This window comes from Budorcas taxicolor, chromosome 14, assembly GCF_023091745.1.
Source record: "Budorcas taxicolor isolate Tak-1 chromosome 14, Takin1.1, whole genome shotgun sequence".
Classification (NCBI taxonomy): domain Eukaryota; kingdom Metazoa; phylum Chordata; class Mammalia; order Artiodactyla; family Bovidae; genus Budorcas; species Budorcas taxicolor.
The window spans coordinates 73,402,627-73,426,682 of record NC_068923.1 but is presented as its reverse complement, the minus strand read 5'-3'; positions in this window follow the sequence as shown (position 1 = coordinate 73,426,682).

Below are 24,056 nucleotides of genomic sequence, written 5' to 3'. Positions count from 1 at the left end.
TAATTAGCACTCAGATCCAGGGAAGGGCAGTAATTAACTTCTGTTCCATATGCCTGAGGGAAAAACAACTGGTGATCATTAATCTTAAGCCCATACTTCTGGTCCACTGAGACATGGCCAGGGGGCATAAAAAAGGGTGGTGACTTAATCTGATGAGCAAAAGAAGCCAAAAAGATATTAAGCATCTTGACTTTTAAACTGATAGGTTAAATATGACACATTTTAAGGACAGGCGCCAACCAAAATTGTACAGATTAATTGTGGTAAAGATATGAAGCTGCTGTAATTCCCACCTTTTGGGGGACTGTTTACCCCCTTTCAGTGTCTATGCTGAGAAGTTTGTACTTTCCTTCTCTTTCAGTTCAGTTCAGTGGCTCAGTCATGTCTGACTCTTTGCGACCCCATGAATAGCAGCACGCCAGGCCTCCCTGTCCATCACCATCTCCCAGAGTTCACTCAGGCTCATGTCCATCGAGTCCGTGATATCATCCAGCCATCTCATCCTATGTCGTCCCCTTCTCCTCCTGCCCCCAATCCCTCCCAGCATCAGAGTCTTTTCCAATGAGTCAACTCTTCTCATGAGGTGGCCAAAGTACTGGAGTTTCAGCTTCAGCATCATTCCTTCCAAAGAACACCCAGACTGATCTCCTTCAGAAAGGACTGGTTGGATCTCCTTGCAGTCCAAGGGACTCTTGAGAGTCTTCTCCAGCACCACAGTTCAAAAGCATCAATTCTTCGGCGCTCAACCTTCTTTACAGTCCAGCTCTCACATCCATACATGACCACTGGAAAAACCATAGCCTTGACTAGACGGACCTTAGTCAGCAAAGTAATGTCTCTGCTTTTGAATATGCTATCTAGGTTGGTCATAACTTTTCTTCCGAGGAGTAAGCGTCTTTTAACTTCATGGCTGCAGTCACCATCTGCAGTGATTTTGGAGCCCCCCCAAATAAAGTCTGACACTGTTTCCACTGTTTCCCCATCTATTTCCCATCAAGTGATGGGAACTGATTCCATGATCTTCGTTTTCTGAATGTTGAGCTTTAAGCCAACTTTTTCACTCTCCTCTTTCACTTTCATCAAGAGGCTTTTTAGTTCCTCTTCACTTTCTGCCATAAGGGTGGTGTCATCTGCATATCTGAGGTTATTGATATTTCTCCTGGCAATCTTGCTTCCAGCTTGTGTTTCTTCCAGTCCAGCGTTTCTCATGATGTACTCTGCTTATAAGTTAAATAAGCAGGGTGACAATATACAGCCTTGACATACTCCTTTTCCTATTTGGAACCAGTCTGTTGTTCCATGTCCAGTTCTAACTGTTGCTTCCTGACCTGCGTACAGATTTCTCAAGAAGCAGGTCAGATGGTCTGGTATTCCCATCTCTTTCAGAATTTTCCACAGTTTATTGTGATCCACACAGTCAAAGGCTTTGGCATAGTCAATAAAGCAGAAATAGATGTTTTTCTGGAACTCTCTTGCTTTTTTCATGATCCAGCGGATGTTGGCAATTTGATCTCTTGTTCCTCTGCCTTTTCTAAAACCAGCTTGCACATCAGGGAGTTCACGGTTCACATATTGCTGAAGCCTGGCTTGGAGAATTTTGAGCATTGCTTTGCTAGCATATGAGATGAGTGCAATTGTGCGGTAGTTTGAGCATTCTTTGGCATTGCCTTTCTTTGGGATTGGAATGAAAACGGACCTTTTCCAGCCCTGTGGCCATTGCTGAGTTTTCCAAATTTGCTGGCATATTGAGTGCAGCACTTTCACAGCATCATCTTTCAGGATTTGAAACAGCTCAACTGGAATTCCATCACCTCCACTAGCTTTGTTCTTAGTGATGCTTTCTAAGGCCCTCTTGACTTCACATTCCAGGATGTCTGGCTCTAGATTAGTGATCACATCATCATGATTATCTGGGTCGTGAAGATCTTTTTTGTACAGTTCTTCTGTGTATTCTTGCCACCTCTTCTTAATATCTTCTGCTTCTGTTAGATTCATACCATTTCTGTCCTTTATTGAGCCCATCTTTGCATGAAATGTTCCCTTGGTTCCTCTAATTTTCTTGAAGAGATCTCTAGTCTTTCCCATTCTGTTGTTTTCCTCTATTTCTTTGCATTGATCGCTGAAGAAGGCTTTCTTATTTAATATTGCATAGGTACCTGGAATGTCAGGTCCATGAATCAAGGCAAATTGGAAGTGGTCAAACAAGAGATGGCAAGAGTGAATGTTGACATTATAGGAATCAGTGAAGTAAAATGGACTGGAATGGGTGAATTTAACTCAGATGACCATTATATCTACTACTGTGGGCAGGAATCTCTCAGAAGAAATGGAGTAGCCATCATGGTCAACAAAAGAGTCTGAAATGCAGTACTTGGATGCAATCTCAAAAATGACAGAACGATCTCTGTTCGTCTCCAAGGCAAATCATTCAATATCACAGTTATCCAAGTCTATGCCCCAACCAGTAATGCTGAAGAAACTGAAGTTGAACAGTTTTATGAAGACCTACAAGATCTTTTAGAACTAACACCCAAAAAAGATGTCCTTTTCATTATAGGGGACTGGAATGCAAAAGTAGGAAGTCAAGAAACACCTGGAGTAACAGGCACATTTGGCCTTGAATGCAGAATGAAGCAGGGCAAAGATGAATAGAGTTTTGCCGAGAACATGCACTGGTCATAGCAAACACCCTCTTCCAACAAAACAAGAGAAGACTCTACACATGGACATCACCAGACGGTCAACACTGAAATCAGATTCATTATATTCTTTGCAGCCAAAGATGGAGAAGCTCTATACAGTCAACGAAAACAAGACCAGGAGCTCTATACAGTCAACAAAAACAAAACCAGCCACACAAGACTGTGGCTCAGATCATGAACTCCTTATTACCAAATTCAGACTCATATTGAAGAAAGTAGGGAAAACCACTAGAGCATTCAGGTATGACCTAAATCAAATCCCTTATGATTATACAGTGGAAGTGAGAAATAGATTTAAGGGCCTAGATCTGATAGATAGAGTGCCTGATGAACTATGGAATGAGGTTCGTGACATTGTACAGGAGACAGGGATCAAGACCATCCCCATGGAAAAGAAATGCAAAAAAGCAAAATGGCTGTCTGGGGAGGACTTACAAATAGCTGTGACAAGAAGAGAAGTGAAAAGCAAAGGAGAAAAGGAAAGATATAAGCATCTGAATGCAGAGTTCCAAAGAATAGCAAGAAGAGATAAGAAAGCCTTCTTCAGAGATCAATGCAAAGAAATAGAGAAAAACAACAGAATGGGAAAGACTGGAGGTCCTTCTCTTTAATAAATCCTATTCATTTGCTACTCTGATTGTTTGTGTGTTCTTGAAGTTCGTTCTTCGGCTCCGAGAACAAGAACTCAGATTCCCATCTCAATAGGATGGGTTATAATCCAATGTGACTGATGTGTTTATGAAATGAGGGAGCTTGGACACACAGAGAAACACCAGAGAGGTGTACACACAGAGGAAAGACCTTGCGAGGACACCATGAGAAGGTGGCCGTCTGCGAGCCAAGGACGAAGGCCTCAGAAGAAACCAACCTGGTGCTACCTTGATCCTCAGCTTCTGGTCTCCTGAACTGAAAAAATAAACTTCTGCTGTTAAACCCATGGAGCTGTGGTGTATTGTTATGCAGCCTGAGCTGACCAATCTGCTGCGCAAAGCCCCTTCTGTCTGTATCTGGCAGTGCCCCTGAGCACTATCCTTGGGCCTCACCCCCTCCTGCCCTCTATGGGCTGTTTCTTGACTTATAGCTCTAAAAAATCATGTGAAGTCCATGTTGCTGTCTTCTCAGCTTAGGTAGCAGGCATGGGCAACCATGAAGTTTGTATGCTCCCAACACTGCCTAGCATAGCCACAGACCTGTGGCTGTGATGTGGGGCGATGGGAACAGGAGGGAAGATGAATTCCAGCAGCTGGTCTGAGACTATGGGAGCCAAGAATGCAAAAGGGGATCACATGAACACCAAGCAGCTTGCAGAGGAAAAGCTTGATTGAAGCGTTCCACTGAGACTTGAAGCCACTGTTTATTTTTGTAGGTCCAGCGATGGAGAAAGGAGGAAGCCAGCTCTCCTAGCCTCTTCTGCCTCCACATGGTCATCAGGCTCTGGACCTTTCCCTCCTGGGATTTCCCCTGAAAGCAGCTTCCTTTACTTTGTAGATACCTAGATGTTCCTGTACCCCTTCCTCTTCTGGTTCTCCACTTGCTTCCTGGTCTTTCTTGCATAACAGGAGTTAATGTAGCAAAGAGCCTTCAGTGTTGAACATCTCACCATTCCGGGCTCTGGACACAGCTCTGTGGACACAGCTGCGGTTGAGGTTGACATCTTGTGCTCTGGAGACTGAAAATAAGCAAACAAGAAAACTCTCAGGGAGTTACGTGCTGAGAAATAAGATGGGAAAATGAGACTGCAATTGATCAGGGATGGCTTTAGATAGGGTGGCCTTGAGTGTAGCTCTTGGGATTCAAGAGCAATTGACAATTTATGATTGACAACACTTTTACTTAGGCTCTGAAAGTTCAAGATACACCACAGAGTTTTGCCCTCTCGTCTCTAAGTTACAAAAAAGTAAATAAGTTTGTTTATCTATACTAGACAGAAGGTATAACCAGACCTGGTTAAAAAATGAATAAAAAGTTCTCCCAGGTCCCATTTACTTTGTCTATTTAAAGAGGATTTTTAGCCATCTGGAAATTTTCTTATCAGAAATTTGATAAGGAAAAGGGGTATTCTAAAAGGCTGTTCAGTTCAGTTCAGTCACTCAGTCATGTCGGACTCTTTGCGTCAGGCCTCCCTATCCATCACCAAATCCCGGAGTTTACCCAAACCCATGTCCATTGAGTTGGTGATGCCATCCAACCATATTATCCTCTGTCATCCCCTTCTCCTCCCACCTTCAATTTTTCCCAGCAACAGGGTCTTTTCAAATGAGTCAGCTCTTCGCATCAGGTCAACAGAGTATTGGAGTTTCAGCTTCAGCATCAGTCCTTCCATTAAACACTCAGGACTGATCTCCTTTAGAATGGACTAGTTAGATCTCCTTGCAGTCCAAGGGACTCTCAAGAGTCTTCTCCAACACCACAGTTCAAAAGCATCAATTCTTCTGTGCTCAGCTTTCTTTATAGTTCAACTCTCACATCCATACATGACCACTGGAAAAACCATAGCCTTGACTAGACGGACCTTTGTTGACGAAGTAATGTCTCTGCTTTTTAATATGCTGTCTAGGTTGGTCATAACTTTCCTTCCAAGGAGTAAGTGTCTTTTAATTTCATGGCTGCAGTCACCATCTGCAGTGATTTGGGAATCCCCAAAAAATAAAGTCTGCCACTGTTTCCACTGTTTCCCATCTATTTGCCATGAAGTGATGGGACCAGATGCCATGATCTTCATTTTCTGAATGCTGAGCTTTAAGCCAACTTTTTCACTCTCCTCTTTCACGTTCATCAAGACGCTCTTTAGTTCTTCTTCACTTTCTGCCATAAGGGTGGTATCATCTGCATATCTGAGGTTATTGATTTCTCCCGGCAATCTTGATTCCAGCTTTTGCTTCCTCCAGCCCAGTGTTTCTCATGATGTACTCTGCATATAAGCTAAATAAGCAGGGTGACAATATACAGCCTTGATGTACTCCTTTTTCTATTTGGAACCAGTCTGTTGTTCCATGTCCAGTTCTAAATGTTGCTTCCTGACCTGCAAACAGATTTCTCCAGACGCAGGTCAGATGATCTGATATTCCCATCTCTTTCAGAGTTTTCCACAGTTTATTGTGATCCGCACAATTAAAGGTTTTGGCATAGTCAATAAAGCAGAAATAGATGTTTTTCTGGAACTCTCTTGATTTTTCCATGATCCAGCAGGTGTGGGCAATTTGATACCAGGTTCCTCTGCCTTTCTAAAACCAGCTCGAACATCTGGAAGTTCACAGTTCACGTATTGTTGAAGCTTGGCTTGGAGAATTTTGAGCATTACTTTACTAGCATGTGAGATGAGTGCAATTGTGGGGTAGTTTGAGCATTCTTTGGCATTGCCTTTCTTTGGGTTTGGAATGAAAACTGACCTTTTCCAGTCCTGCAGCCACTGCTGAGTTTTCCAAATTTGTTGGCATATTGAGTGCAGCACTTTCACAGCATCATCTTTTAGGATTTGAAATAACTCAACTGGAATTCCATCACCTCCACTAGCTTTGCTTGTAGTGATATTTCCTAAGGCCCTCTTAACTTCATATTCCAGGATGTCTGGCTCTAGGTGAGTGATCACACCATCATGATCATCTGGGTCATGAAAATCTTTTTTGTACAGTTCTTCTGTGTATTCTTGCCACCTCTTCTTAATATCTTCTGCTTCTGTTAGATTCATACCATTTCTGTCCTTTATTGAGCCCATCTTTGCATGAAATGTTCCCTTGGTATCTCTAATTTTCTTGAAGAGATCTCTAGTCTTTCCCATTATATTGTTTACCTCTATTTCTTTGCACTGATCATTGAAGAAGGCTTTCTTATCTCTCCTTGCTATTCTTTAGAACTCTACATTCAAATGATTATATCTTTCCTTTTCTCCTTTGCTTTTCACTTTTATTCTTTTCACAGCTATTTGCTAGACCTCCTCAGACAGCCATTTTGCTTTTTTGCATTTCTTTTTCTTGGGGATGGTCTTGATCCCTGTCTCCTGTACAATGTCACGGACCTCATTCCATAGTTCATCAGGCACTCTGTCTATCAGATCTAGTCCCTTAAATCTATTTCCCCACTTCCATTGTATACTCATAAGCGATTTGATACCTAAGAACATTAACCAGGAGATACATATTTAACCTATGCTGGTACCTTTTTAAATTCCCAGACATGCAAGGACATTTAAAAGTGACTTGGGTTGCAGGGCACTTCTTTGGTGGTTCAGTAGCTAAGATTCTGAGCTCCCAATGCAGAGGGACTGGGTCTAATTAATTAAGTCACTTGGGATCCCCAAGCCAGGTACTGTCCCTTAGGCCCCAGCACTAAGTCTGGGGAACCCTTTCAGATGGGTACACCTTTGCCAAGGGGCCAAGTGCAAGGGAATGGAGCATCCCAAGTCTTGGAGGCGTACGCCATGGGGCTCTGTGGCAGCACTTTGTGGGAAGAGCTAGGGATCCAGATGGGAAGCCTCAGTGGTGCCAGGAGCAGCTGGAGCCTCAAGGCCTTCACCCAACCCCCATCCCAAAATGGCAGGAAAGAGGGTTTGGCTCCTACCATTGATGTGTTGATATTCATTCCAGGCCAACACACTGACCTTCAGCTCAGGAAGTGGCTTCTTGGTTAATTGCTGCTTTGGAGGGCCTTGCCAAGAATTGAAATGAAGCAGCAATTCTTATAACATCCAGCCATAAATCTAAATACTTTTTTTTCTTAACTGAAACAAAATAGTGAGATAACTTGACATTTTGCATGATTAAATTTAGAACAGATTAGAGAAATTGAATACCCACGTCATAAGCTGCTTCATTTAAGTACAACACACATACCCAGGCTCAGCTTCATGCAATTTGAATTTCAAGAGTGCTTCTTCTCTGGTCAGAATTCTTACATCTTAAGGTGATTAATGAATTTCAGCCTGAGGATGAAGCCGCCTGATCTCCACTTCTGGCCTCACCTGGCCAAGCAAAGGTGTCCCTCCAGACCTCAGGGAACTCCTCTCTGAGATCTCACGGTGTGGTATGCCCACACTGTGTAGCGTGTATACATGATATGGTGTGTACATATGGTGTAGTGTACAATGCTCCGTTCTTGTGCCCACAGGTAATAATCCCCAAACACACTATCTGTATTTGGGGTGATGTAAGGAGATCTATGAGATTATGTTATGAATCTATGGCTAATAATGGCTACTAATAATAGATACCACTCACTGAGTACTTCTCACATGCCAGCCACTGTTGGAAGCATGCTTTGTTTTTCTCAATTGTCCTAATTCTCATTCCTCATTTTACCAACTAGGCAACTGAAGCCCAGAGAGGTTAAGTAACTTGCCTAAGCAAACACAGCTCTAAGCAGAGAACCAGGATACAAACCCAGGCATCGGTGTGCACCCCATGCCTTCCATCCTTTGGGTATCAGCCCTGAGATCTCTCCACCATCATTGACAGGGAGATGAGAATGAGATGGTGCTAGGGAGTGATGCTGACCCAGAGATGGCTCCTCATGGGGGTGGTTGTCTCTGGGCCTGTCCCAGAGCTGGGGGGAGAGAGAGAGGTGTCTGGAGGCAAGAGGGCTGAATATAATGGATGAATATAATCCAAAATGGTTGATCCAATTTAGGAAAAATAAAAAGTCCTTGCCCCATGACCTCAAATAAGGTGCAGTGTTTTAAAAATTCACTTTCAAGAAAATTGCTGCAGACCTTGGAAAAATGAATCCAATAGAAGAAGAGGGAAAACATACAATGGAAGCCCAGTGGTTTAAGTATGAATATTCAGGGTTAAAACATCTTTTCCCCTTGAAACACAACCTCCTATTCACCTTGGTGGAAGGTCCTGTTACGTTAGGTGTGTCTCAGCTCTCACTCCAAAGGCTGGCGGGGCTTGTCAGGCAGGACCATCCATGCCAATGAGGTTTCTTCCAAAGGCCTGATTTTGATTTTCCAGGAGATACACCCTTAAAGAGGAATGCCTTCACTTCTGCTTGCTGTCTCCCCGCCTGCCTAAATATGTGCCTGCCTGATATTCTATAGACAGAACAGTGGGAGGTGGGTTATTGGGTTGTCGGATAAACCATTTCCTTTTCATATATCACAGCTGTAGAATCCAGGAAGTACAGAGATTCAGCCAGAAATGTTTGCAGGCTTTGCCTGAGGGCAAAACTTGCAGACCAAAGTAAAAGGCTTTATCAAAATCACTGGGTCTAGTCTTTCCAACCTGGTCTTTTTTTGTTTGTTTGTTTTCCTACTCGGAAGTGGTTAGAACAAATTCACCTTGCTTTGGGTGGGTTTTCTTGTGGATATTTGTTTGGACCGACTGCATTCATACATATGCTTCTCAGTAGTTTCAACTCTCTGTGACCTAAGTTAGATCAAATTGATAAATACATAAAAGACAGGTGCTGTGAAGATAAGGAAATGGGAGAGAGTGGGCTTCAAAGAGAATTATGAGCATCTCTGACCTCAGAGGCTTCCATTCAAATGAAGTCATCATCTAATGTTTAAATAGATTCATTTAAATAAATGTATAAAGTACAACACTGTCATTCCTGTTGACAGTTATTAATTCCATTAAGTAAGACTGAATTAGAGATATTATTATTGGGCTTCCCCGATAGCTCAGTTGGTAAAGAATCCACCTGCAATGCAGGAGACCCCGGTTCAATTCCTGGGTCAGGAAGACCTCCTGGAGAAGGGATAGGCTACTCACTCCAGTATTCTTGGGCTTCCCTTATGGCTCAGCTGGTAAGGAATCCACCTGCAATGAGGGAGACCTGGGTTCGATCCCTGGGTTGGGAAGATCCCCTGAAGAAGGGAAAGGGGATCACTCTAATATTCTGGCCTGGGGAATTCCATGGACTCTACGGTCCATGGGGTGGCAAATAGTCGGACACGACTGAGCGACTTTCACTTTCCAGAGATATTATTATTATTAATAATAATGTATTATTTCTGTCATGTAATTGATGTTTAGTCACTAAGTTGTGTATGACTCTTACGACACCATGGACTGTAGCCCATGAGACTCCTCTGTCCATGGGTCCAGACGCTCTACCAACCGAGCCAACAGGGAAGCCCCAATAATGGCAAACGACACCATTTATTGAGCACTTATTATGTGCTTGGTGACATTATCCTATGGGAGGTACTGTCCCTATTTGGATGACAGAAAGCAGCTATGAGGTGTCAAGATCACAAAGTAGTGGCAGGCCCATCACAGGTCTGAGTCTGGGATCTGTTTTTGTGAGGCCCCAGGTGAAGAAGACGAAGCGCGCACAGGTGATAAATCGTGACTTACCCACGCGTGGGTGCAAAACTTGCTAGTGAATAAATCGAAATGCTAAAGGAGCTGGTCTGAGGACTTAGGCTTGAGCTCTTTCTTCAATTTCCTCACTTGACTTTAGGAATATTTTATAATAATTCTTTGCACCCCACTTTCTTCGTTTCTTCCAAGTTTCATACTACCAACCAGTCCATGGGCATGTTGGATGGAAAATAGATGTGGAAGGCCTTTGTTTACTCCTCCTAGCTTGTATAAATACCACAGACACTAATGATGTCCATTTTAACTGCTGGTGAAGCAAGGCATAAGAATGGGTGAGTTGAGAAACAGTGCTTCTAGGAGGTGATATAAAACAGCATCAGATTCAACCTTTATATCCTGCAAACAAAACCTGTATCTCGTTCTTTGGACTGGTGGCTCCTTGGGTTTTCCAATGCCCTGTCCTGGCAGCAAGAGTCATCCCATGAACTTTCAGCAGAAATCACTGAGCCCTAGGAATAAAACTGCTGTTTCTGGCTAAATGGTGCAAAGCTCTATTTTCCGTCATCGCTTCCTCCTTTAAATCACAGGGAATGACAGTGAGACTTACCTGACCCATAGAACAAAATTCATCTGTGTGCAGAAAGAGATTCAGAGAGAAACCATCTTGCTTGCCTGCCCTCCTTACTGATAGGGGGCCCAGATCACGGTGGGAAAATTTATAAAGTGTAATGTGGAGCTTCAGAGCCAGTGTGGCTGCCAATGACTCCTGACACTCTCAGCCTCACTTCCCAGCATAGGCCCCTGAGGGCAGGGCTGGAGTGACCACCCACGTCCATTCCTCTCTGCTTAACTGGCCCACAATCATGGCTGAGCCCCAGGGCCTGTGGTGTTGTCCCATTTCATAAGGCATGCACCTTGTCAAAGAATTCCAAAGAAATCTCTCAGCTGTCTTTCTGAAGAGATATTAAGTACCTCTGTGCCTCAAGCCATGCACATCACAGCCTGGCAGCCCTGATGAATGTGCCAGGGGTATAAAGTACACTGAGTGTGTTGAGTTACTTCCTCTGCACCTGGCTCTGTGCTCGGTCCTTTTCCAGTCCCCTCTCCTGTTCCCCCGGGTAGCCAGCAACCAAAGGATATCCTTGTCTTGCAGGGAAACAATTTCAGGCTCAGAGAGGTAAAGGGTAGGCCAAGTAGACAGAGCTGGTATTCAAACCCACGCCTACTTTTCTGTTGACCTTTGTTCCAGATCAGCAAGGTCAAGGCTGGGATTGATCAATCATCTGGCAACCTTGTAAGAAAGGCCAAGAGCAGCTGACCCTGACATCATTGAATCAGTGGATCAACTTGATCAGCTACCTTGCCAAAGACTTCTTGGTGTGTGCAACAAATATATATTTCTTTGTGTAAACCTCTGTAAGTCTAATTTTCTGTCCCTTGCAGCCCAGCATACTCTTGGCTGATGCAGGTCCTAATAGGCAAGATTGAGCAGTAGCATACCTTGTGATGGCCTGGTCATGTTGCATCTATTGATTAGTAAGTACCAAAATATGAATTCATGCATTTACCAGGAATGAAGCTCTTAGATGTAACCATGAAACTCTTGGAAATGACTACCAGACTCAGATAAATATGGTGTTTCATTTCGCAAACTAAAATGTGTGAAGGGCAGATCAAGGACCAAGCACAGAATGTGAACTGAAATGGATGGACCTCCAGAAAGTACAGTTGTCAGGGGCTGTGGTTCCTTGCTGTGATCCCAAGAGATATTTGCCAGGGGGTGCCAAGAGATGTGGGAAGGTGGGCCTCACACCTCCTTGCTCCTCCACCTTTTTGTTTAACAGTTGGGTGTATAACTAGCAATTTAATGCAGGGGCCAAGAGTGTAGCCTTCAGATTGTCTGGGTTCACATCTGAGTTATGAATATAATTCCAATCATGAAACTTACTCTCCATATGACTCCATGAGTTATTTATACCCTCTGAACCTCTACTTCATCTCTAAACTGGGCTAATAATGCTTCATTAATAACTTATATGCAGAGTACATCATGAGAAACACTGGGCTGGAGGAAGCACAAGCTGGAATCAAGATTGCCGGGAGAAATATCAATAACCTCAGATATGCAGATGACACCACCCTTATGGCAGAAAGTGAAGAGGAACTAAAAAGCCTCTTGATGAAAGTGAAAGAGGAGAGTGAAAAAGTTGGCTTAAAGCTCAACATTCAGAAAACGAAGATCATGGCATCTAGTCCCATCACTTCACTATGGGGAAACAGTAGAAACAGTGTCAGACTTTATTTCGGGGGGGCTCCAAAATCACTGCAGGTGGTGACTGCAGCCATGAAATTAAAAGACGCTTACTCCTTGGAAGAAAAGTTATGACCAACCTAGATAGCATATTCAAAAGCAGAGACATTACTTCGTCAACAAAGGTCCGTCTAGTCAAGGCTATTGTTTTTCCTGTGGTCATGTATGGATGTGAGAGTTGGACTGTGAAGAAGGCTGAGTGCTGAAGAATGGATGCTTTTGAACTGTGGTGTTGGAGAAGACTCTTGAGAGTCCCTTGGACTGCAAGGAGATCCAACCAGCCCATTCTGAAGGAGATCAGCCCTGGGATTTCTTTGGAAGGAATGATGCTAAAGCTGAAACTCCAGTACTTTGGCCACCTCATGTGAAGAATTGACTCATTGGAAAAGACTCTGATGCTGGGAGGGATTGGGGGCAGGAGGAGAAGGGGATGACAGAGGATGAGATGACTGGATGGCATCACGGACTCGATGAACGTGAGTCTGAGTGAACTGGAATTGGTGATGGACAGGGAGGCCTGGTGTGCTGCGATTCATGGGGTCGCAAAGAGTCGGACACGACTGAGCAACTGAACTGAAGTGAACTGAATGGATTGTGATGAAGCTTAAATGAGATGCCCATGAGTTTAACTCAGCACCCAGCATATGGCATATAATTGCTAATGTTGGTTATTATCTGAGTCTTCAGCAGAGCAGGTGACTATTTTTGCCCAGGGTGCTTTCCTTGACCTTTTAGCATCATGCCTCCCAGCTCCACTGCTCCCTGCAGGAGTCTGGCAGCGCCGGCCATTAGGCTCCTAGCTGTTAACTCCCCTTGAGATCAGAGAAGCAGGTGGTTGGGGATGGAAGGCAGTCAGAACCTTGGCCAACTCCCCAGTTGAAGGTTCTGGCCAATGGCCTTGACTTTGGCAGCGCTAACTCTTTTATACCTGACAAGGCAAGCTACCAAGTATCAGGTCAAGACAAGAACAGGGGTGCAAGGAGAAAGCCAGCCCGTGAAATAGGAATGAGGGGCTTAGTTCAGAGACACCTTGGGGGTCCCTTTCAGCCTATATTTTGATGCTAGCATAAAACTGCATGAAATAAATTTAAGTCTAAGTGAGACGACGTGGTTTCCCACCCCCAGCTGACCTAAGTCTGGGCAATCTTCCCGTTAGGAGAACAAGCCATAAATCTCCCCGTGGACGCGAGCGCTGGGCACGCAATACACTCGGCTGTCGTCCTTGTGCCCAGAAAGTGTTGATGGATCCTTCCCCTCACATTTATTTCAGTGCACTAGAATTTCAACAAGACAGAAATAGAAGATAGAAAGGTTGGTCCTGTCAAAAGCCCTTAATATAATTATGAGAGTCCAACCTCTGTGTTCCCACCTCCAGGAATAATTCGGGTGCAAGAGGCCGGGAACTGCACGGAGGCGGGGGCAGGGCGGGCCGCGGGCTGAGGACGCGGGGATTGGTGTAATCGCTGCCGCTTCTCTGCAGGAGGACGCTGGGATGCCGCAGGTTCATAAAAGCCCCACTTAGTGGGGCAGCCATCAGTGGCTCTAATGGCTTCAGCTGATGTGTTATGGCTGTCCCACCCCCACTCCCTTCACTGAAGGTTGGTTCTGTAGAGCTATGCCCTCCTCACGCCCCCACGCCCACAGCTGTCTGCAGAAGGTGGCCGGACACGTAGGCAGGCCCGGCCCCGAGCTTCGGGCGACCAATCAGAAAACAGAGTCCCTTTCCCCTTGAACATTTGCTTTGTGTTTAATTTTCTCTCTGAAAGGCAATCTGGAATGGGGGAAAAAAAAGGAAAACCAACAGTTCCCAAAGTCCATTAGAGCTTTCTCTTCTCCAACTTAATTTCCATTCTAATGCTTACGGAGCTCCAAATTCGGAGTGAGGCATCCGGTATTCTAACTCTGCTGCTATTCTTCCCCAGGCCTCGCGGTTTGTCAGGAGCCTGTGCATCTCCATTGAGGGGTTTGGAGCAGAACAACAGTGCTCAGGGTCAATGTAAGAGCACAGGAGGGGCCCAACATCCGGGGGAAGCTGCACTCCATGGATGCTTTCCTCCCAGACCCAGAAGTAGGCTTCCTTTAGCTCTGCTGCCTGCCGCCTGGGCTCTGGAGCGGCCTTTCTACACTGGTACAGAGAGCCCTGTGCTCTATACACAGAACAGACTTGGGTCCCCAAGACGAGCTCCTCCATGAATCTGCACTTGGCCTCTGTTGACCATGGTGCTCACTGCATCTTTAAGAGGCACCTCGGTTTAGTCCTTAAAAGCACCTTTTCAAGCCAAGCTGGATTGCTTGCATTTGAATCTCAGGACTGCCACTTACCAGCTATGTGACCTTGGGCAAGTTCTTTAACTTCTCTGTTAACTTCTCAGTTTCATCATCTATAGATCGGGTGCCAATGGTACAAGGCTGTTGTTGCCATTAAATGAATTTGTTGTTGTTCAGTTGCTAAGTAGTGTCTGCCTCTTTGCTTGGGGCTGACCCCATGAACTGCCTGCAGCATGCCAGGCTTCCCTGTCCTTCACTGTCTCCCAGAGTGTGATCAAACTCATGTCCATTGAGTCAGTGATGCCATTCAACCATCTTTTCTCCTGCTGCCCCCTTCTCCTCCCGCCCTCAATCTTTCCCAGCATCAGGGTCTTTTGCAATGAGTCGGCTCTTCGCATCAAGTGACGAAAATATTGGAGCTTCAGCTTCAGCGTCAGTCCTTCCAATGAATATTCAGAGTTGATGTCCTTTAGGACTGATGGATTTGATCTCTTTACTGTCCAAGGGACTCTCAAGAGTCTTTTCCAAAAATGAGTTTATAATAGATACAAATTGCTTGCAGGAGCGTAGAGTGCAGAGCCTGTCAGCAGTGGCGTCTAGTTACTACTGTTACTGGTGTCTCCTGGGGCTTGCCTGGATGCATAGGCTATAGATGCAGTTCCCAGAATGCCCAGCAGGGTGTGCCCTGCATCTCAGCAGCACAGCGTGTGAGGGGGGCAGCCATCGCTACTGCGTCCACTGGAAGCTTTGTACCCACATATTGGATTCTCTTGGACCAATGGGTAAGCTTCCATTCCTTCACAGGTTCCAGCCTTATCCCTCCAAACTACTTGACCTGGTGACTCCTGGAGTATGACTTATGTGAGCAGGGCAGGCAGGCAGGGAGGAAATCACAGGAATTTTCTCATCCTCAGAGGGTTTCCGTTGCTGGGACAAGGCCACTCCACAAGCCAGTGGCATTTCAGGGGCTCACATGGACATTAGCTCAACTCCCCGGGGACACTCTTGACTGCAAGACCCTTTGGGGGTGATGACCCTTTTACCAGAGGGTTACTCTGTGCCATTCCAGGCTGTGGAGGGTTGAGTGATGCCGTTAATTCCACCATCGAATCTCTGAAAACAGAAGTAAGGCTGTTTCATAACCTCCAGAGTTTGGAGACACTCCAGGAGCGAGAAGCTGGCCTACTTTAAAGGTCTCAGAGAAGGAAGCACCCAACTGCTCCAGACACAGAATGAGCTGCCACCTTCAGGCCAAGCGTGGAGGACAGAGCCTCTTCCTGAAATGCCTGGCCACCAGTTCCACCCTAATGGAACCAGACGCCTCACCGATCGGTGCCCCAGCCCAGTGGCCAGGGCCACCAGCCTCATCCCAGAGCCTGCGCCCTGGGACTGCCCAAGTGGCCTTGCTTGTGGGCATGTGTGGATCAATCCTCTGTCCCCACCACATGAGGTCCCAGGCAGGAGGACGTGCAGCTGTCCCTGTCAGCCCCTGCTCCCGCCCCCACCGGCATTTTCCTAACTTGTTTCGTGGCACATTGCCGGCTGCCCAAGTTGGCTGCTCTGTGGTGTAGAAATGCCAACTGAAGTCTGTTGGCGCATCAGTGCTCCAGGCTGCACTTGGCTTCTAGCAAGCTGAGGTGGGTCTGGCGAACCCCAGGAGTGTGGGTCTCCTGAGGGCTGTGCTCAGCCTTGGTGTGATCCGAAATCCACGTCTGCAACCTGACTCCCAGCCCCACATAGGGCCTCTCAAGGCCTGGACTCCTCCGTCAGAGAGGCCAGGCCCTGTATCTGCCTGTGAGTCTCTCCCCAGTCACTCTCTGATTGTATCGCCTGGAGAATGGCTGTTTTAGGCTGTCTTTCCCTCCATCAGGAGTTTACTAGCACTGCTCGGGCAGGCCAGGCAGCCCCAGATTGATCTAAGGAATTGCCAGAGGCTTTGGTGTTGGTCACTTCCCAGCCACAGCCTCCTCAGGTCCTGGCTTTCCTGAGAGTCTTACTTGCCATTATCAGCAAAGGTCGAGGATCTGGGCCTCAAAGTCATGAGCTGCCCTTCTGGAGCCTTCTCTGCCCCTGTTAAGAGATTGATCTTCCTGAGGGCCCTGAGGAAGGGTGAGGTCAGAGGATAGGGCCTGACTTTGGGGCCTCATCTGGGCTCCAGAACTGGGATGCTGAGCAGCCCTGTGCAATGGATAATTCTAGCCCCCAGGAGACTCCCCACACAGTAAGGAGAGTGGCAGCTATGTGAGCGGGTGTGACCCAGGAGCGCCCAGTCCAGGCCACTGCATACACTCAATGCTCCTCTGATGCCTGTGAAATGATTTCCTATTATGCCTGTGATACCCAGGCCACTGGTGAGCCTGGGCTTCTGCTGAAAGGATGCTGGACTTGTTTGAATTTGGGATAAAGGGAAGGTAATGGCCATGAACCTGGATGCCTCCTGAAAAAGCAAAGAAAAAAAAAATTATCCAGAGCTCCCTGGAGCAGAAAAGCAAGACATTGAAGAGCATTGGCAAAGAAAGTGAAGGGGAGATAGCAAGAGAGCCACACATAATGTAACGATTTTTTTTTGCCCAAAGATGGCTTACCTTCAGGCAACTTCTGGGTTATGGAGTCTCCTGACTGCCCATCTTCTGTAGCCCTGGCTCCTCACTTTGCACCTCGTGGCCTTGCTCTTTGCAGGGACAGCTAATTCCCTGAGCTGATCCTTGAGACTGAAAACACTTTCTTGTGTTGGGAGAGTGGTTGGCAGAAAGATGTGGTTTGTTCAAGGCATTCTGAAGCTTCTAAAGAACGAGAATTCTATGGAAGAATTGGGGAAGGGGCAGGCAGGACTTTCAGCTAACAAGGCTCCTGGGGCACCTTGGAATGCTACCATAGGCCTTTCTGCTGGCCCACTTGGTGACCAGGAAAAAAAGTGAGAAGATGAACAAAGATGTGTGTGACTGAAAGACTGGGCTGTTGAATGCATGGATTCATCCTGTTGGATCTTGGGAGGAGGTATGCTGACTGGAAGAGAGGTTAGTCCCACAGAGAAGCCTGGTCTACCACACATCTGTCCTGTTGTAGGGCCTATAGTGCCTCTCCCAAGGCTGCCGAAAGGCAGGGAAGTCTCAAGGAAGAAGATACATGAGCTGGACAGGCAGGCAGAGCAGGCAGGACTGCAGGGGATGCTGAGCCCATGGCACGCCCTGGCTCCTTCCTGTTCTGGGGAAGCCTCCCAAAGATCAAGCACTCCCTACCCCAGTTCTGTCCCATGAGAACATCCCAAGTCAAATCACAGAAGAGGATGCTGGTGCATGTCCCATGCTACATTCATAAAATAGGCAATTTCCCTGAAACCTGAACTTCCCTCCTTCGATTAAATATTTGATTTAATTATTCATAACCCCCATCAGTAACTACTGATCTCCAAGGCAATGACTGAAGATGCCCAAGGCTCTGCTGAAGAAGGTGGGACATGCACCTCTCTCTGGCCAGAGAGGTGCTGAGCCACCAGGCGCCACTTCCTTGCTTAGTACTCAGGGCACAAGTCCCTTCCATCAGTTATTTCTGGCCTTATCTTATCGATCCTTTTAATAGCAGGCAGCAACAATGTATTAGCAGTTTTCCAGAGTCTCTGCCTCCTGGCTAGATTTTTTCCCATCCCGAGAGCTCAAGTAATATTCCTCCTACATCTAGCTCTCTTCAGGGCACTAAGGGAGGCCAGCGTGAGTGAGTCAGGGATGCTACAGGGAAGGAAAAATTAAGACATTTCCATCTTCCTACTGCTTATTGATAAATAGCTTGGTGGTTTCAATTCAACAGCTATACTGGGGAAGAGGTTGGGAGGGGGAGGCCCGGGGGAGGATACAGAGACCAGATGGGAACAAGTCATCTTTGATTTCCTTTTACTTAATGTTGTTTGTACGTTTTTAATTTTTAAAATTTAATACAGTTTTAAAAGGTTACTTTCCACTTCCAGTTATTACAAAATATTGGCTGAGTTCTTGGTGTTGCATCCTTGAGCCTGTCTGAAACCCACTGCCCACCCCTGTGTAGCCCCCTCCTCCCCCGGTAACCTCTGGTTTGCTCTTTCTGTCTGTGAGCAGTTTGATTTTTTCCAGATGGGTTAGGGACTAGAAGGACAGCGCAGGTCGAGGTAGGCTGGAGTTCCTGCAGCGTAGCCTCCCTGTCCTGCTCTTGTGACCCAAGACTTCTGGTGTCAGTGTTATCCATGACCAAACCTAAAGAAAGAAGCCACTTCCCTAACTCACAACCCACGAGTTGACTCATGACCCCTCTCCTTCCGGGGAATGAAGAACTAACTAGTGGGAAGGCACAGGCGGCCTTGCACCCTAGGGAGGGTCCAACTGGGAAAAGAAGGAGCCCCAGCTCCTGTGGGAAGGAGAAATTCAGCCATGGGGAGGGGGCCTGAGCAACCCTTCTGGCTTCTCAATTGCCCACCCACCCTAGCCAGGAAGCAATCAGGACTGGATTGGATAGGCGCCTAAGGTCATGTAAATTTCAAGTGTTTATCCTGTTGATGGCTGGCAGGAACAAGACAGAGAGAAGGCCAGGGACAAAGAAGGTCCTCCAGTTGAACCTATGCTGAGGCATTTGGGCCAGAGCTGCCTTTGAAACCAGAAGGACTGCTTCCCAGAGTAGGGACACTGGTCAGAGATGCTTTCCTCGCACCAGGAGGGCTGTGTTCTGTTACCCTCTGGTCCTCTGCCCATCACCCCACAGAAAGTAGGTCCCGGGGCTGATCCGCATCCCAGCCACCAGCTCCCTGCATGTTCCCAGTGCCAGCCCTCGCACCAACTGTCCACTAGATTCTCAGAGGCTCAGAATGGGTAAGTGACTTGTCCAAGAGCACGCAGCGAGTAACTGGCTTCAAATACAAGTCAATCTGCTTTATCGTTTACTCATTTTTACAGTGTATTTAGTGTTATTGACATATACTTATGTAAATATATTTCTATAATTAACAGAGCTTTATTTGTAAAATTGTGTAAGTATTAAATGATTTTATGCTTAATGACTTTCATTATTGTTGAGGTTTTGTGTTCTTTGTTTTTCAAATAGTAGTGCATTTGACTCAAAATTCAAAATATACCAAAGGAATGCAGTAAAAAGTCCCCACACTTCAATCTTTGTCCTTCAGCCACCTAGGTTCCTTCTCTCTTCAGGAGCAATCATGGTTAATGTGTTCCTTGTGTGTCTTTTCAGAGACAGCAGGATAGATAAAAATAATATGCCTATTCTTTTTATCCCTATTTATACAAATGGTGCATACCATATCATTCTGCTCCTCATTTTTTTCCCAATCAGTATTTCTTGGTGATCATTCCACTTCAGTGCATAAAGAGGTGGCACATTTTCTATTTATGGATCCATGATATGAAGATGACATATTAAATTCAACTATGTTTTAATCTCAAGAGGCAAATGCTTCTCCACTCTGCTATTTTATGTATTTATGTTAAAAGTTCCTCTTCTGTCTAAGTGAACTTTCCATTTTGAGCCCAGATTTTCTGGGTCTAGGGTAAATTTCCAGTGCTGAAGAGCTGGTTGGTTCTTGCTGGAGAATAATCAGCAGTGAGGCGATGGATGCCAGGGTTGACCCTGAGTGAGTGCTGTTTGCAGAGTCTCTGCCCAGCTTCAGTCTGGCTTGCTCTACAGACTGTAGTCCTGACCTTCTGCAGTGAAGGCTCCCCAGCTCCTCCCATGGGACTGGGTTCATTGCTGTCTCCATCTGGGAATTATCCTGCTATATGCAGAAACCAGGTTTTCAGAAGTCAGTGAGCTTCAAGACTGAAAGTCTTATGAGTTCAGGGAAAAGATATTGGGAAATAACCATAACGTTTGATGTCACTCAGAGCCATTTATTTCATGATTTCTCAGTAATAGGGATTATGAAATAATAGAATTTTTAAAAATAGGGTTTTAGGTTTACAGCAAAACTATTTTCCATTTTTTGAATGGAAAATACAGAGAGTTTCCCTATACCCTCTGCCTTCAAATGTGCACAGCCTCACCCACTAACAACATTCTCCACCAGAGGAGAAGATTTGTTGTAATCAATAATGAACCTACATTCATACATCATGATCACTCAAAGTCCATAGTTTCCATTATAAGTTCCTCTTGGTGTTGTACGTTCAGTGGATTTGAACATATTGACATATATCTACCATTGTAGTATCATATAGCTTCATTGTTCTAAAAATTCTTCATGCTCCACCTACTCATGCCTCCCTCCTCTTTAACCCCTGGCAGTCACTGATCTCACCGTCTCCATAGTTTTGCCTTTTCCGGAATGTCATATAGTTGGCATCATACAGTGTGTAGCCTTTTCAGAGCGGCTTCTTTCACTTAGTGTGTATTTGAGCTTCCTTCATGCCTTTTTCATGGCTAAATAGTTTGTTTCTTCTTAACACTGAATATTCTATTGTCCGATATACCACAGGTTTCCTATCTGTTCACCTACTGAAGGACATCTTGGTTGACTCCAGGTTTCTGGCAATTATGAATTAAGCTGCCGCAAACATCCTTGTGCAGGTATTTGTGTGGACTTAGGTTTTTAACATCTTTGGGTAGACACCAAGGATTATGTTTGCTAGATTTTATGGTAACAGTATGTCTAATTTTGTAAGAAACTGCCAAGCTGCTCTCCAGCGTAGCTTTACCATTTTGCACTCCCATCAGCAATAAGTGAGAGTTGGTAGAATAGAATTTTAAAGCTGAAAATGACACTGGAGATCATCTGGTTTTATCCTACCACATTGTAAATGAAAAACAGAAGCACAGAGCATCTTGCTTGCCAGTCAATGACAGAGGTATCTGCAATGACTAGAACAGTGATCATAGGGTTTCTTACCCTGGCTGCTGGACATTATGCCCCCAGGCAGCTTCTGTGGCTGAGGAAGCAAATACCAGGCAGCTTCTCAATGTGAGCTCAGGGCATCCATTAGTAATTCTACCAATGACCACTGTAAGACATCATTACAGCCAAATGTTAGTAAAAACACTCTGTGGTTTTGACAGATTCTGCTATTTGACAAAATGAGTAGTGTGGTGGTTCTTAATAAATGATAGCATAACAGAAACATCAAAAAAAATAAACAAGTATGCAACCCTGGTGGGTGAGCTGTTTTCCTCATGAGAGCTCTTTCCCTGTACTAAAATTCTCATTTCATGTGTTTGAACTTTCCACCAGATTGGGAATGCTTTGAAGTCAAAGATGATAGCTTATTCCTTTTATAGCAGGGGTCCCCAACCCTAGGGCCATGGACTGATCTGTGGCCTCGTAGCAACTGGGCCACATAACAGGAGGTGAGTGGTGGAAGCAGGGGGGCGGGCACCAAAACCATCCCCTCCTCCTGTCTGTGGAAGTAGGTCTTCCGTGAAACCGGTCCCTGCTGTCAAAAAAGTTGGGGACCAGGGATCAAACCCCTGTCTGCTGCGTTGCCAGGCAGATTCTTTACCACTGTACCACCAGGGAAGTCCAAAACATCAAAATACAGTTTGTTATTCTTCACACAGTGTGAGGTGGCATTCCATCATTACACATCTCGTAGGTCTTGTATTTTCACTTTGGTGTCCCTTTACAAGGCGGTTCTCTTATACAGTTGTATCACCTACAGGATAGGTCACCATGTTCCTAGGCTCCCCTAGCTGTGGCTGGAGCCCAGGTCAGCAATGAGGCTGAGAAGAGGGACAGAAGTGGGCTGTGGAGATCTCAAGAGCTGTGAGAGGAGTTTGAAATGTGACCTGTACCAATAAGGACCATGTACCCATGTTAAAAAAGATGTGTTCTAATGACCAGAGGAACAGAATGGAAAGCTCTGAAATAAATATATGTTTTCTCCTATGAATTTCTTATATGATGAAGCTGACATTTCTAATCAGTAGAGAATTATGGATTGATTATTTAGTAAAGAATATTGGGCTAACAGGTGAACCATTTGGATAAAAAGCAATATTAGATCCTGTGATAGAATCATGCCTCCCGCCCTGGAGTTGTGTGTCCTAATTCATGGAAGTTCTGTGTGTGCTGCTTTACAATGGCAAACAGATATGACTGAATCATGGGTTTTGAAATTGGAGGATTATACTGGTTTATCCAGGAGGGGCCAGTGTAGTCACAAGGGTTGTAAAGGGAGGCAGAAGGCTCAAAATGAAAGAAGAAATGTACAGATGGGAGCAGAGTTTGGCATGATGTGATTGCTGGCTTTGCAGATCAAGCCAAACACTGGCCAAAGAATGGGGGCAGCCTCTAGAAGCTTGGAAAAGCAAGAACACAGATTCTTCCCTGGGACCTCTAGAAAGAAAAACAGCACTTCTGACACCTTGATTTTAAGCCCCTAAAACCCGTTTCAGACTTCTGACCTCCAGGATTATAAGGGAAAAAATGTCTATTGTTTTAAGCCACTAGGTTTGTGGACATTTGCTACAACTGTAGAAAACTAGTATGAGTATCCAGTTTATAACTTATCAAATAATATTAGGTCGATTAAATATTTAAATAGGCAAACCATACAAACAAACCTTGTGGGGAGAATAGAATTTTATAATTATGGCCTCAGTGACAAGAGTGGTAGCATTTAAAAATTCTCTATATCTTAAAAAATAAACCTGCAAATGAAATTAACATGCAAATTGCAAACTGGAAAACTATTTGAAACGTATAAAATGAACAGACAATTACTTTGAATGGTTAAGTTAAGGGTGATTTTCTATAATGAATGTGCATATTTTTTAAAGAAGATTCATATTTTAACAGAAAGAAATTATTATTGTGGCAGCTGTATTAAAAATAAATTAGAGACAGGCATGAGTACTTCACCAAAGATAGATATAGGAATGGCCACGTCATGAGTCACTAGACAAACGCAAATTAAAACTACAGTGATATACCACTGCACACCTATTAGAGTGGGTTAAATGAAAAAGACTGACCATACCAAATGCTAGTGAGGACATGAAGCCACTGGACCCCTCATGCTGTGCTGGGGAGAGTGTAAAGTGGGGCAACCACTTTAGAAAACTTGAAAGATAGACACACACCTACCATGTGATCCAGCCATACCACTCCTAGGTATCTCCCCAAAAGAAATGAAAGCATGTGTCCATGCAAAGACTTATTTTTCACAAGTTCATAGCAGTTTTATTTTTAATAGCCTCAAAGTGGAAACTGCCTAAGCATCCATCAACCAGTTTATGGATAAACAAACTGTAGTGTGTCCATTCAATGGAATACTACTCAGCAATAAGAAGGAATGAAGTATTGGTGTCTGCAACAACATGGGGAAATCTCAGAATAATTACACTGCATGAAAAAAAGACAAAAAAAAATAAAGACTGCATACTGTATAGTTCCATCAATAAAATTATAGAAAATACCAACTAATCTATAGCGATAGAAAGCAGATCAGTGGTGGCCTATGAGTGGGGTGGTGTGGGGAGGGGAAGGTGGGAGGGTTCACAGGCTGAGCCAGGAAACTTCTGAGGAAGTGGGTGTGTTCACTA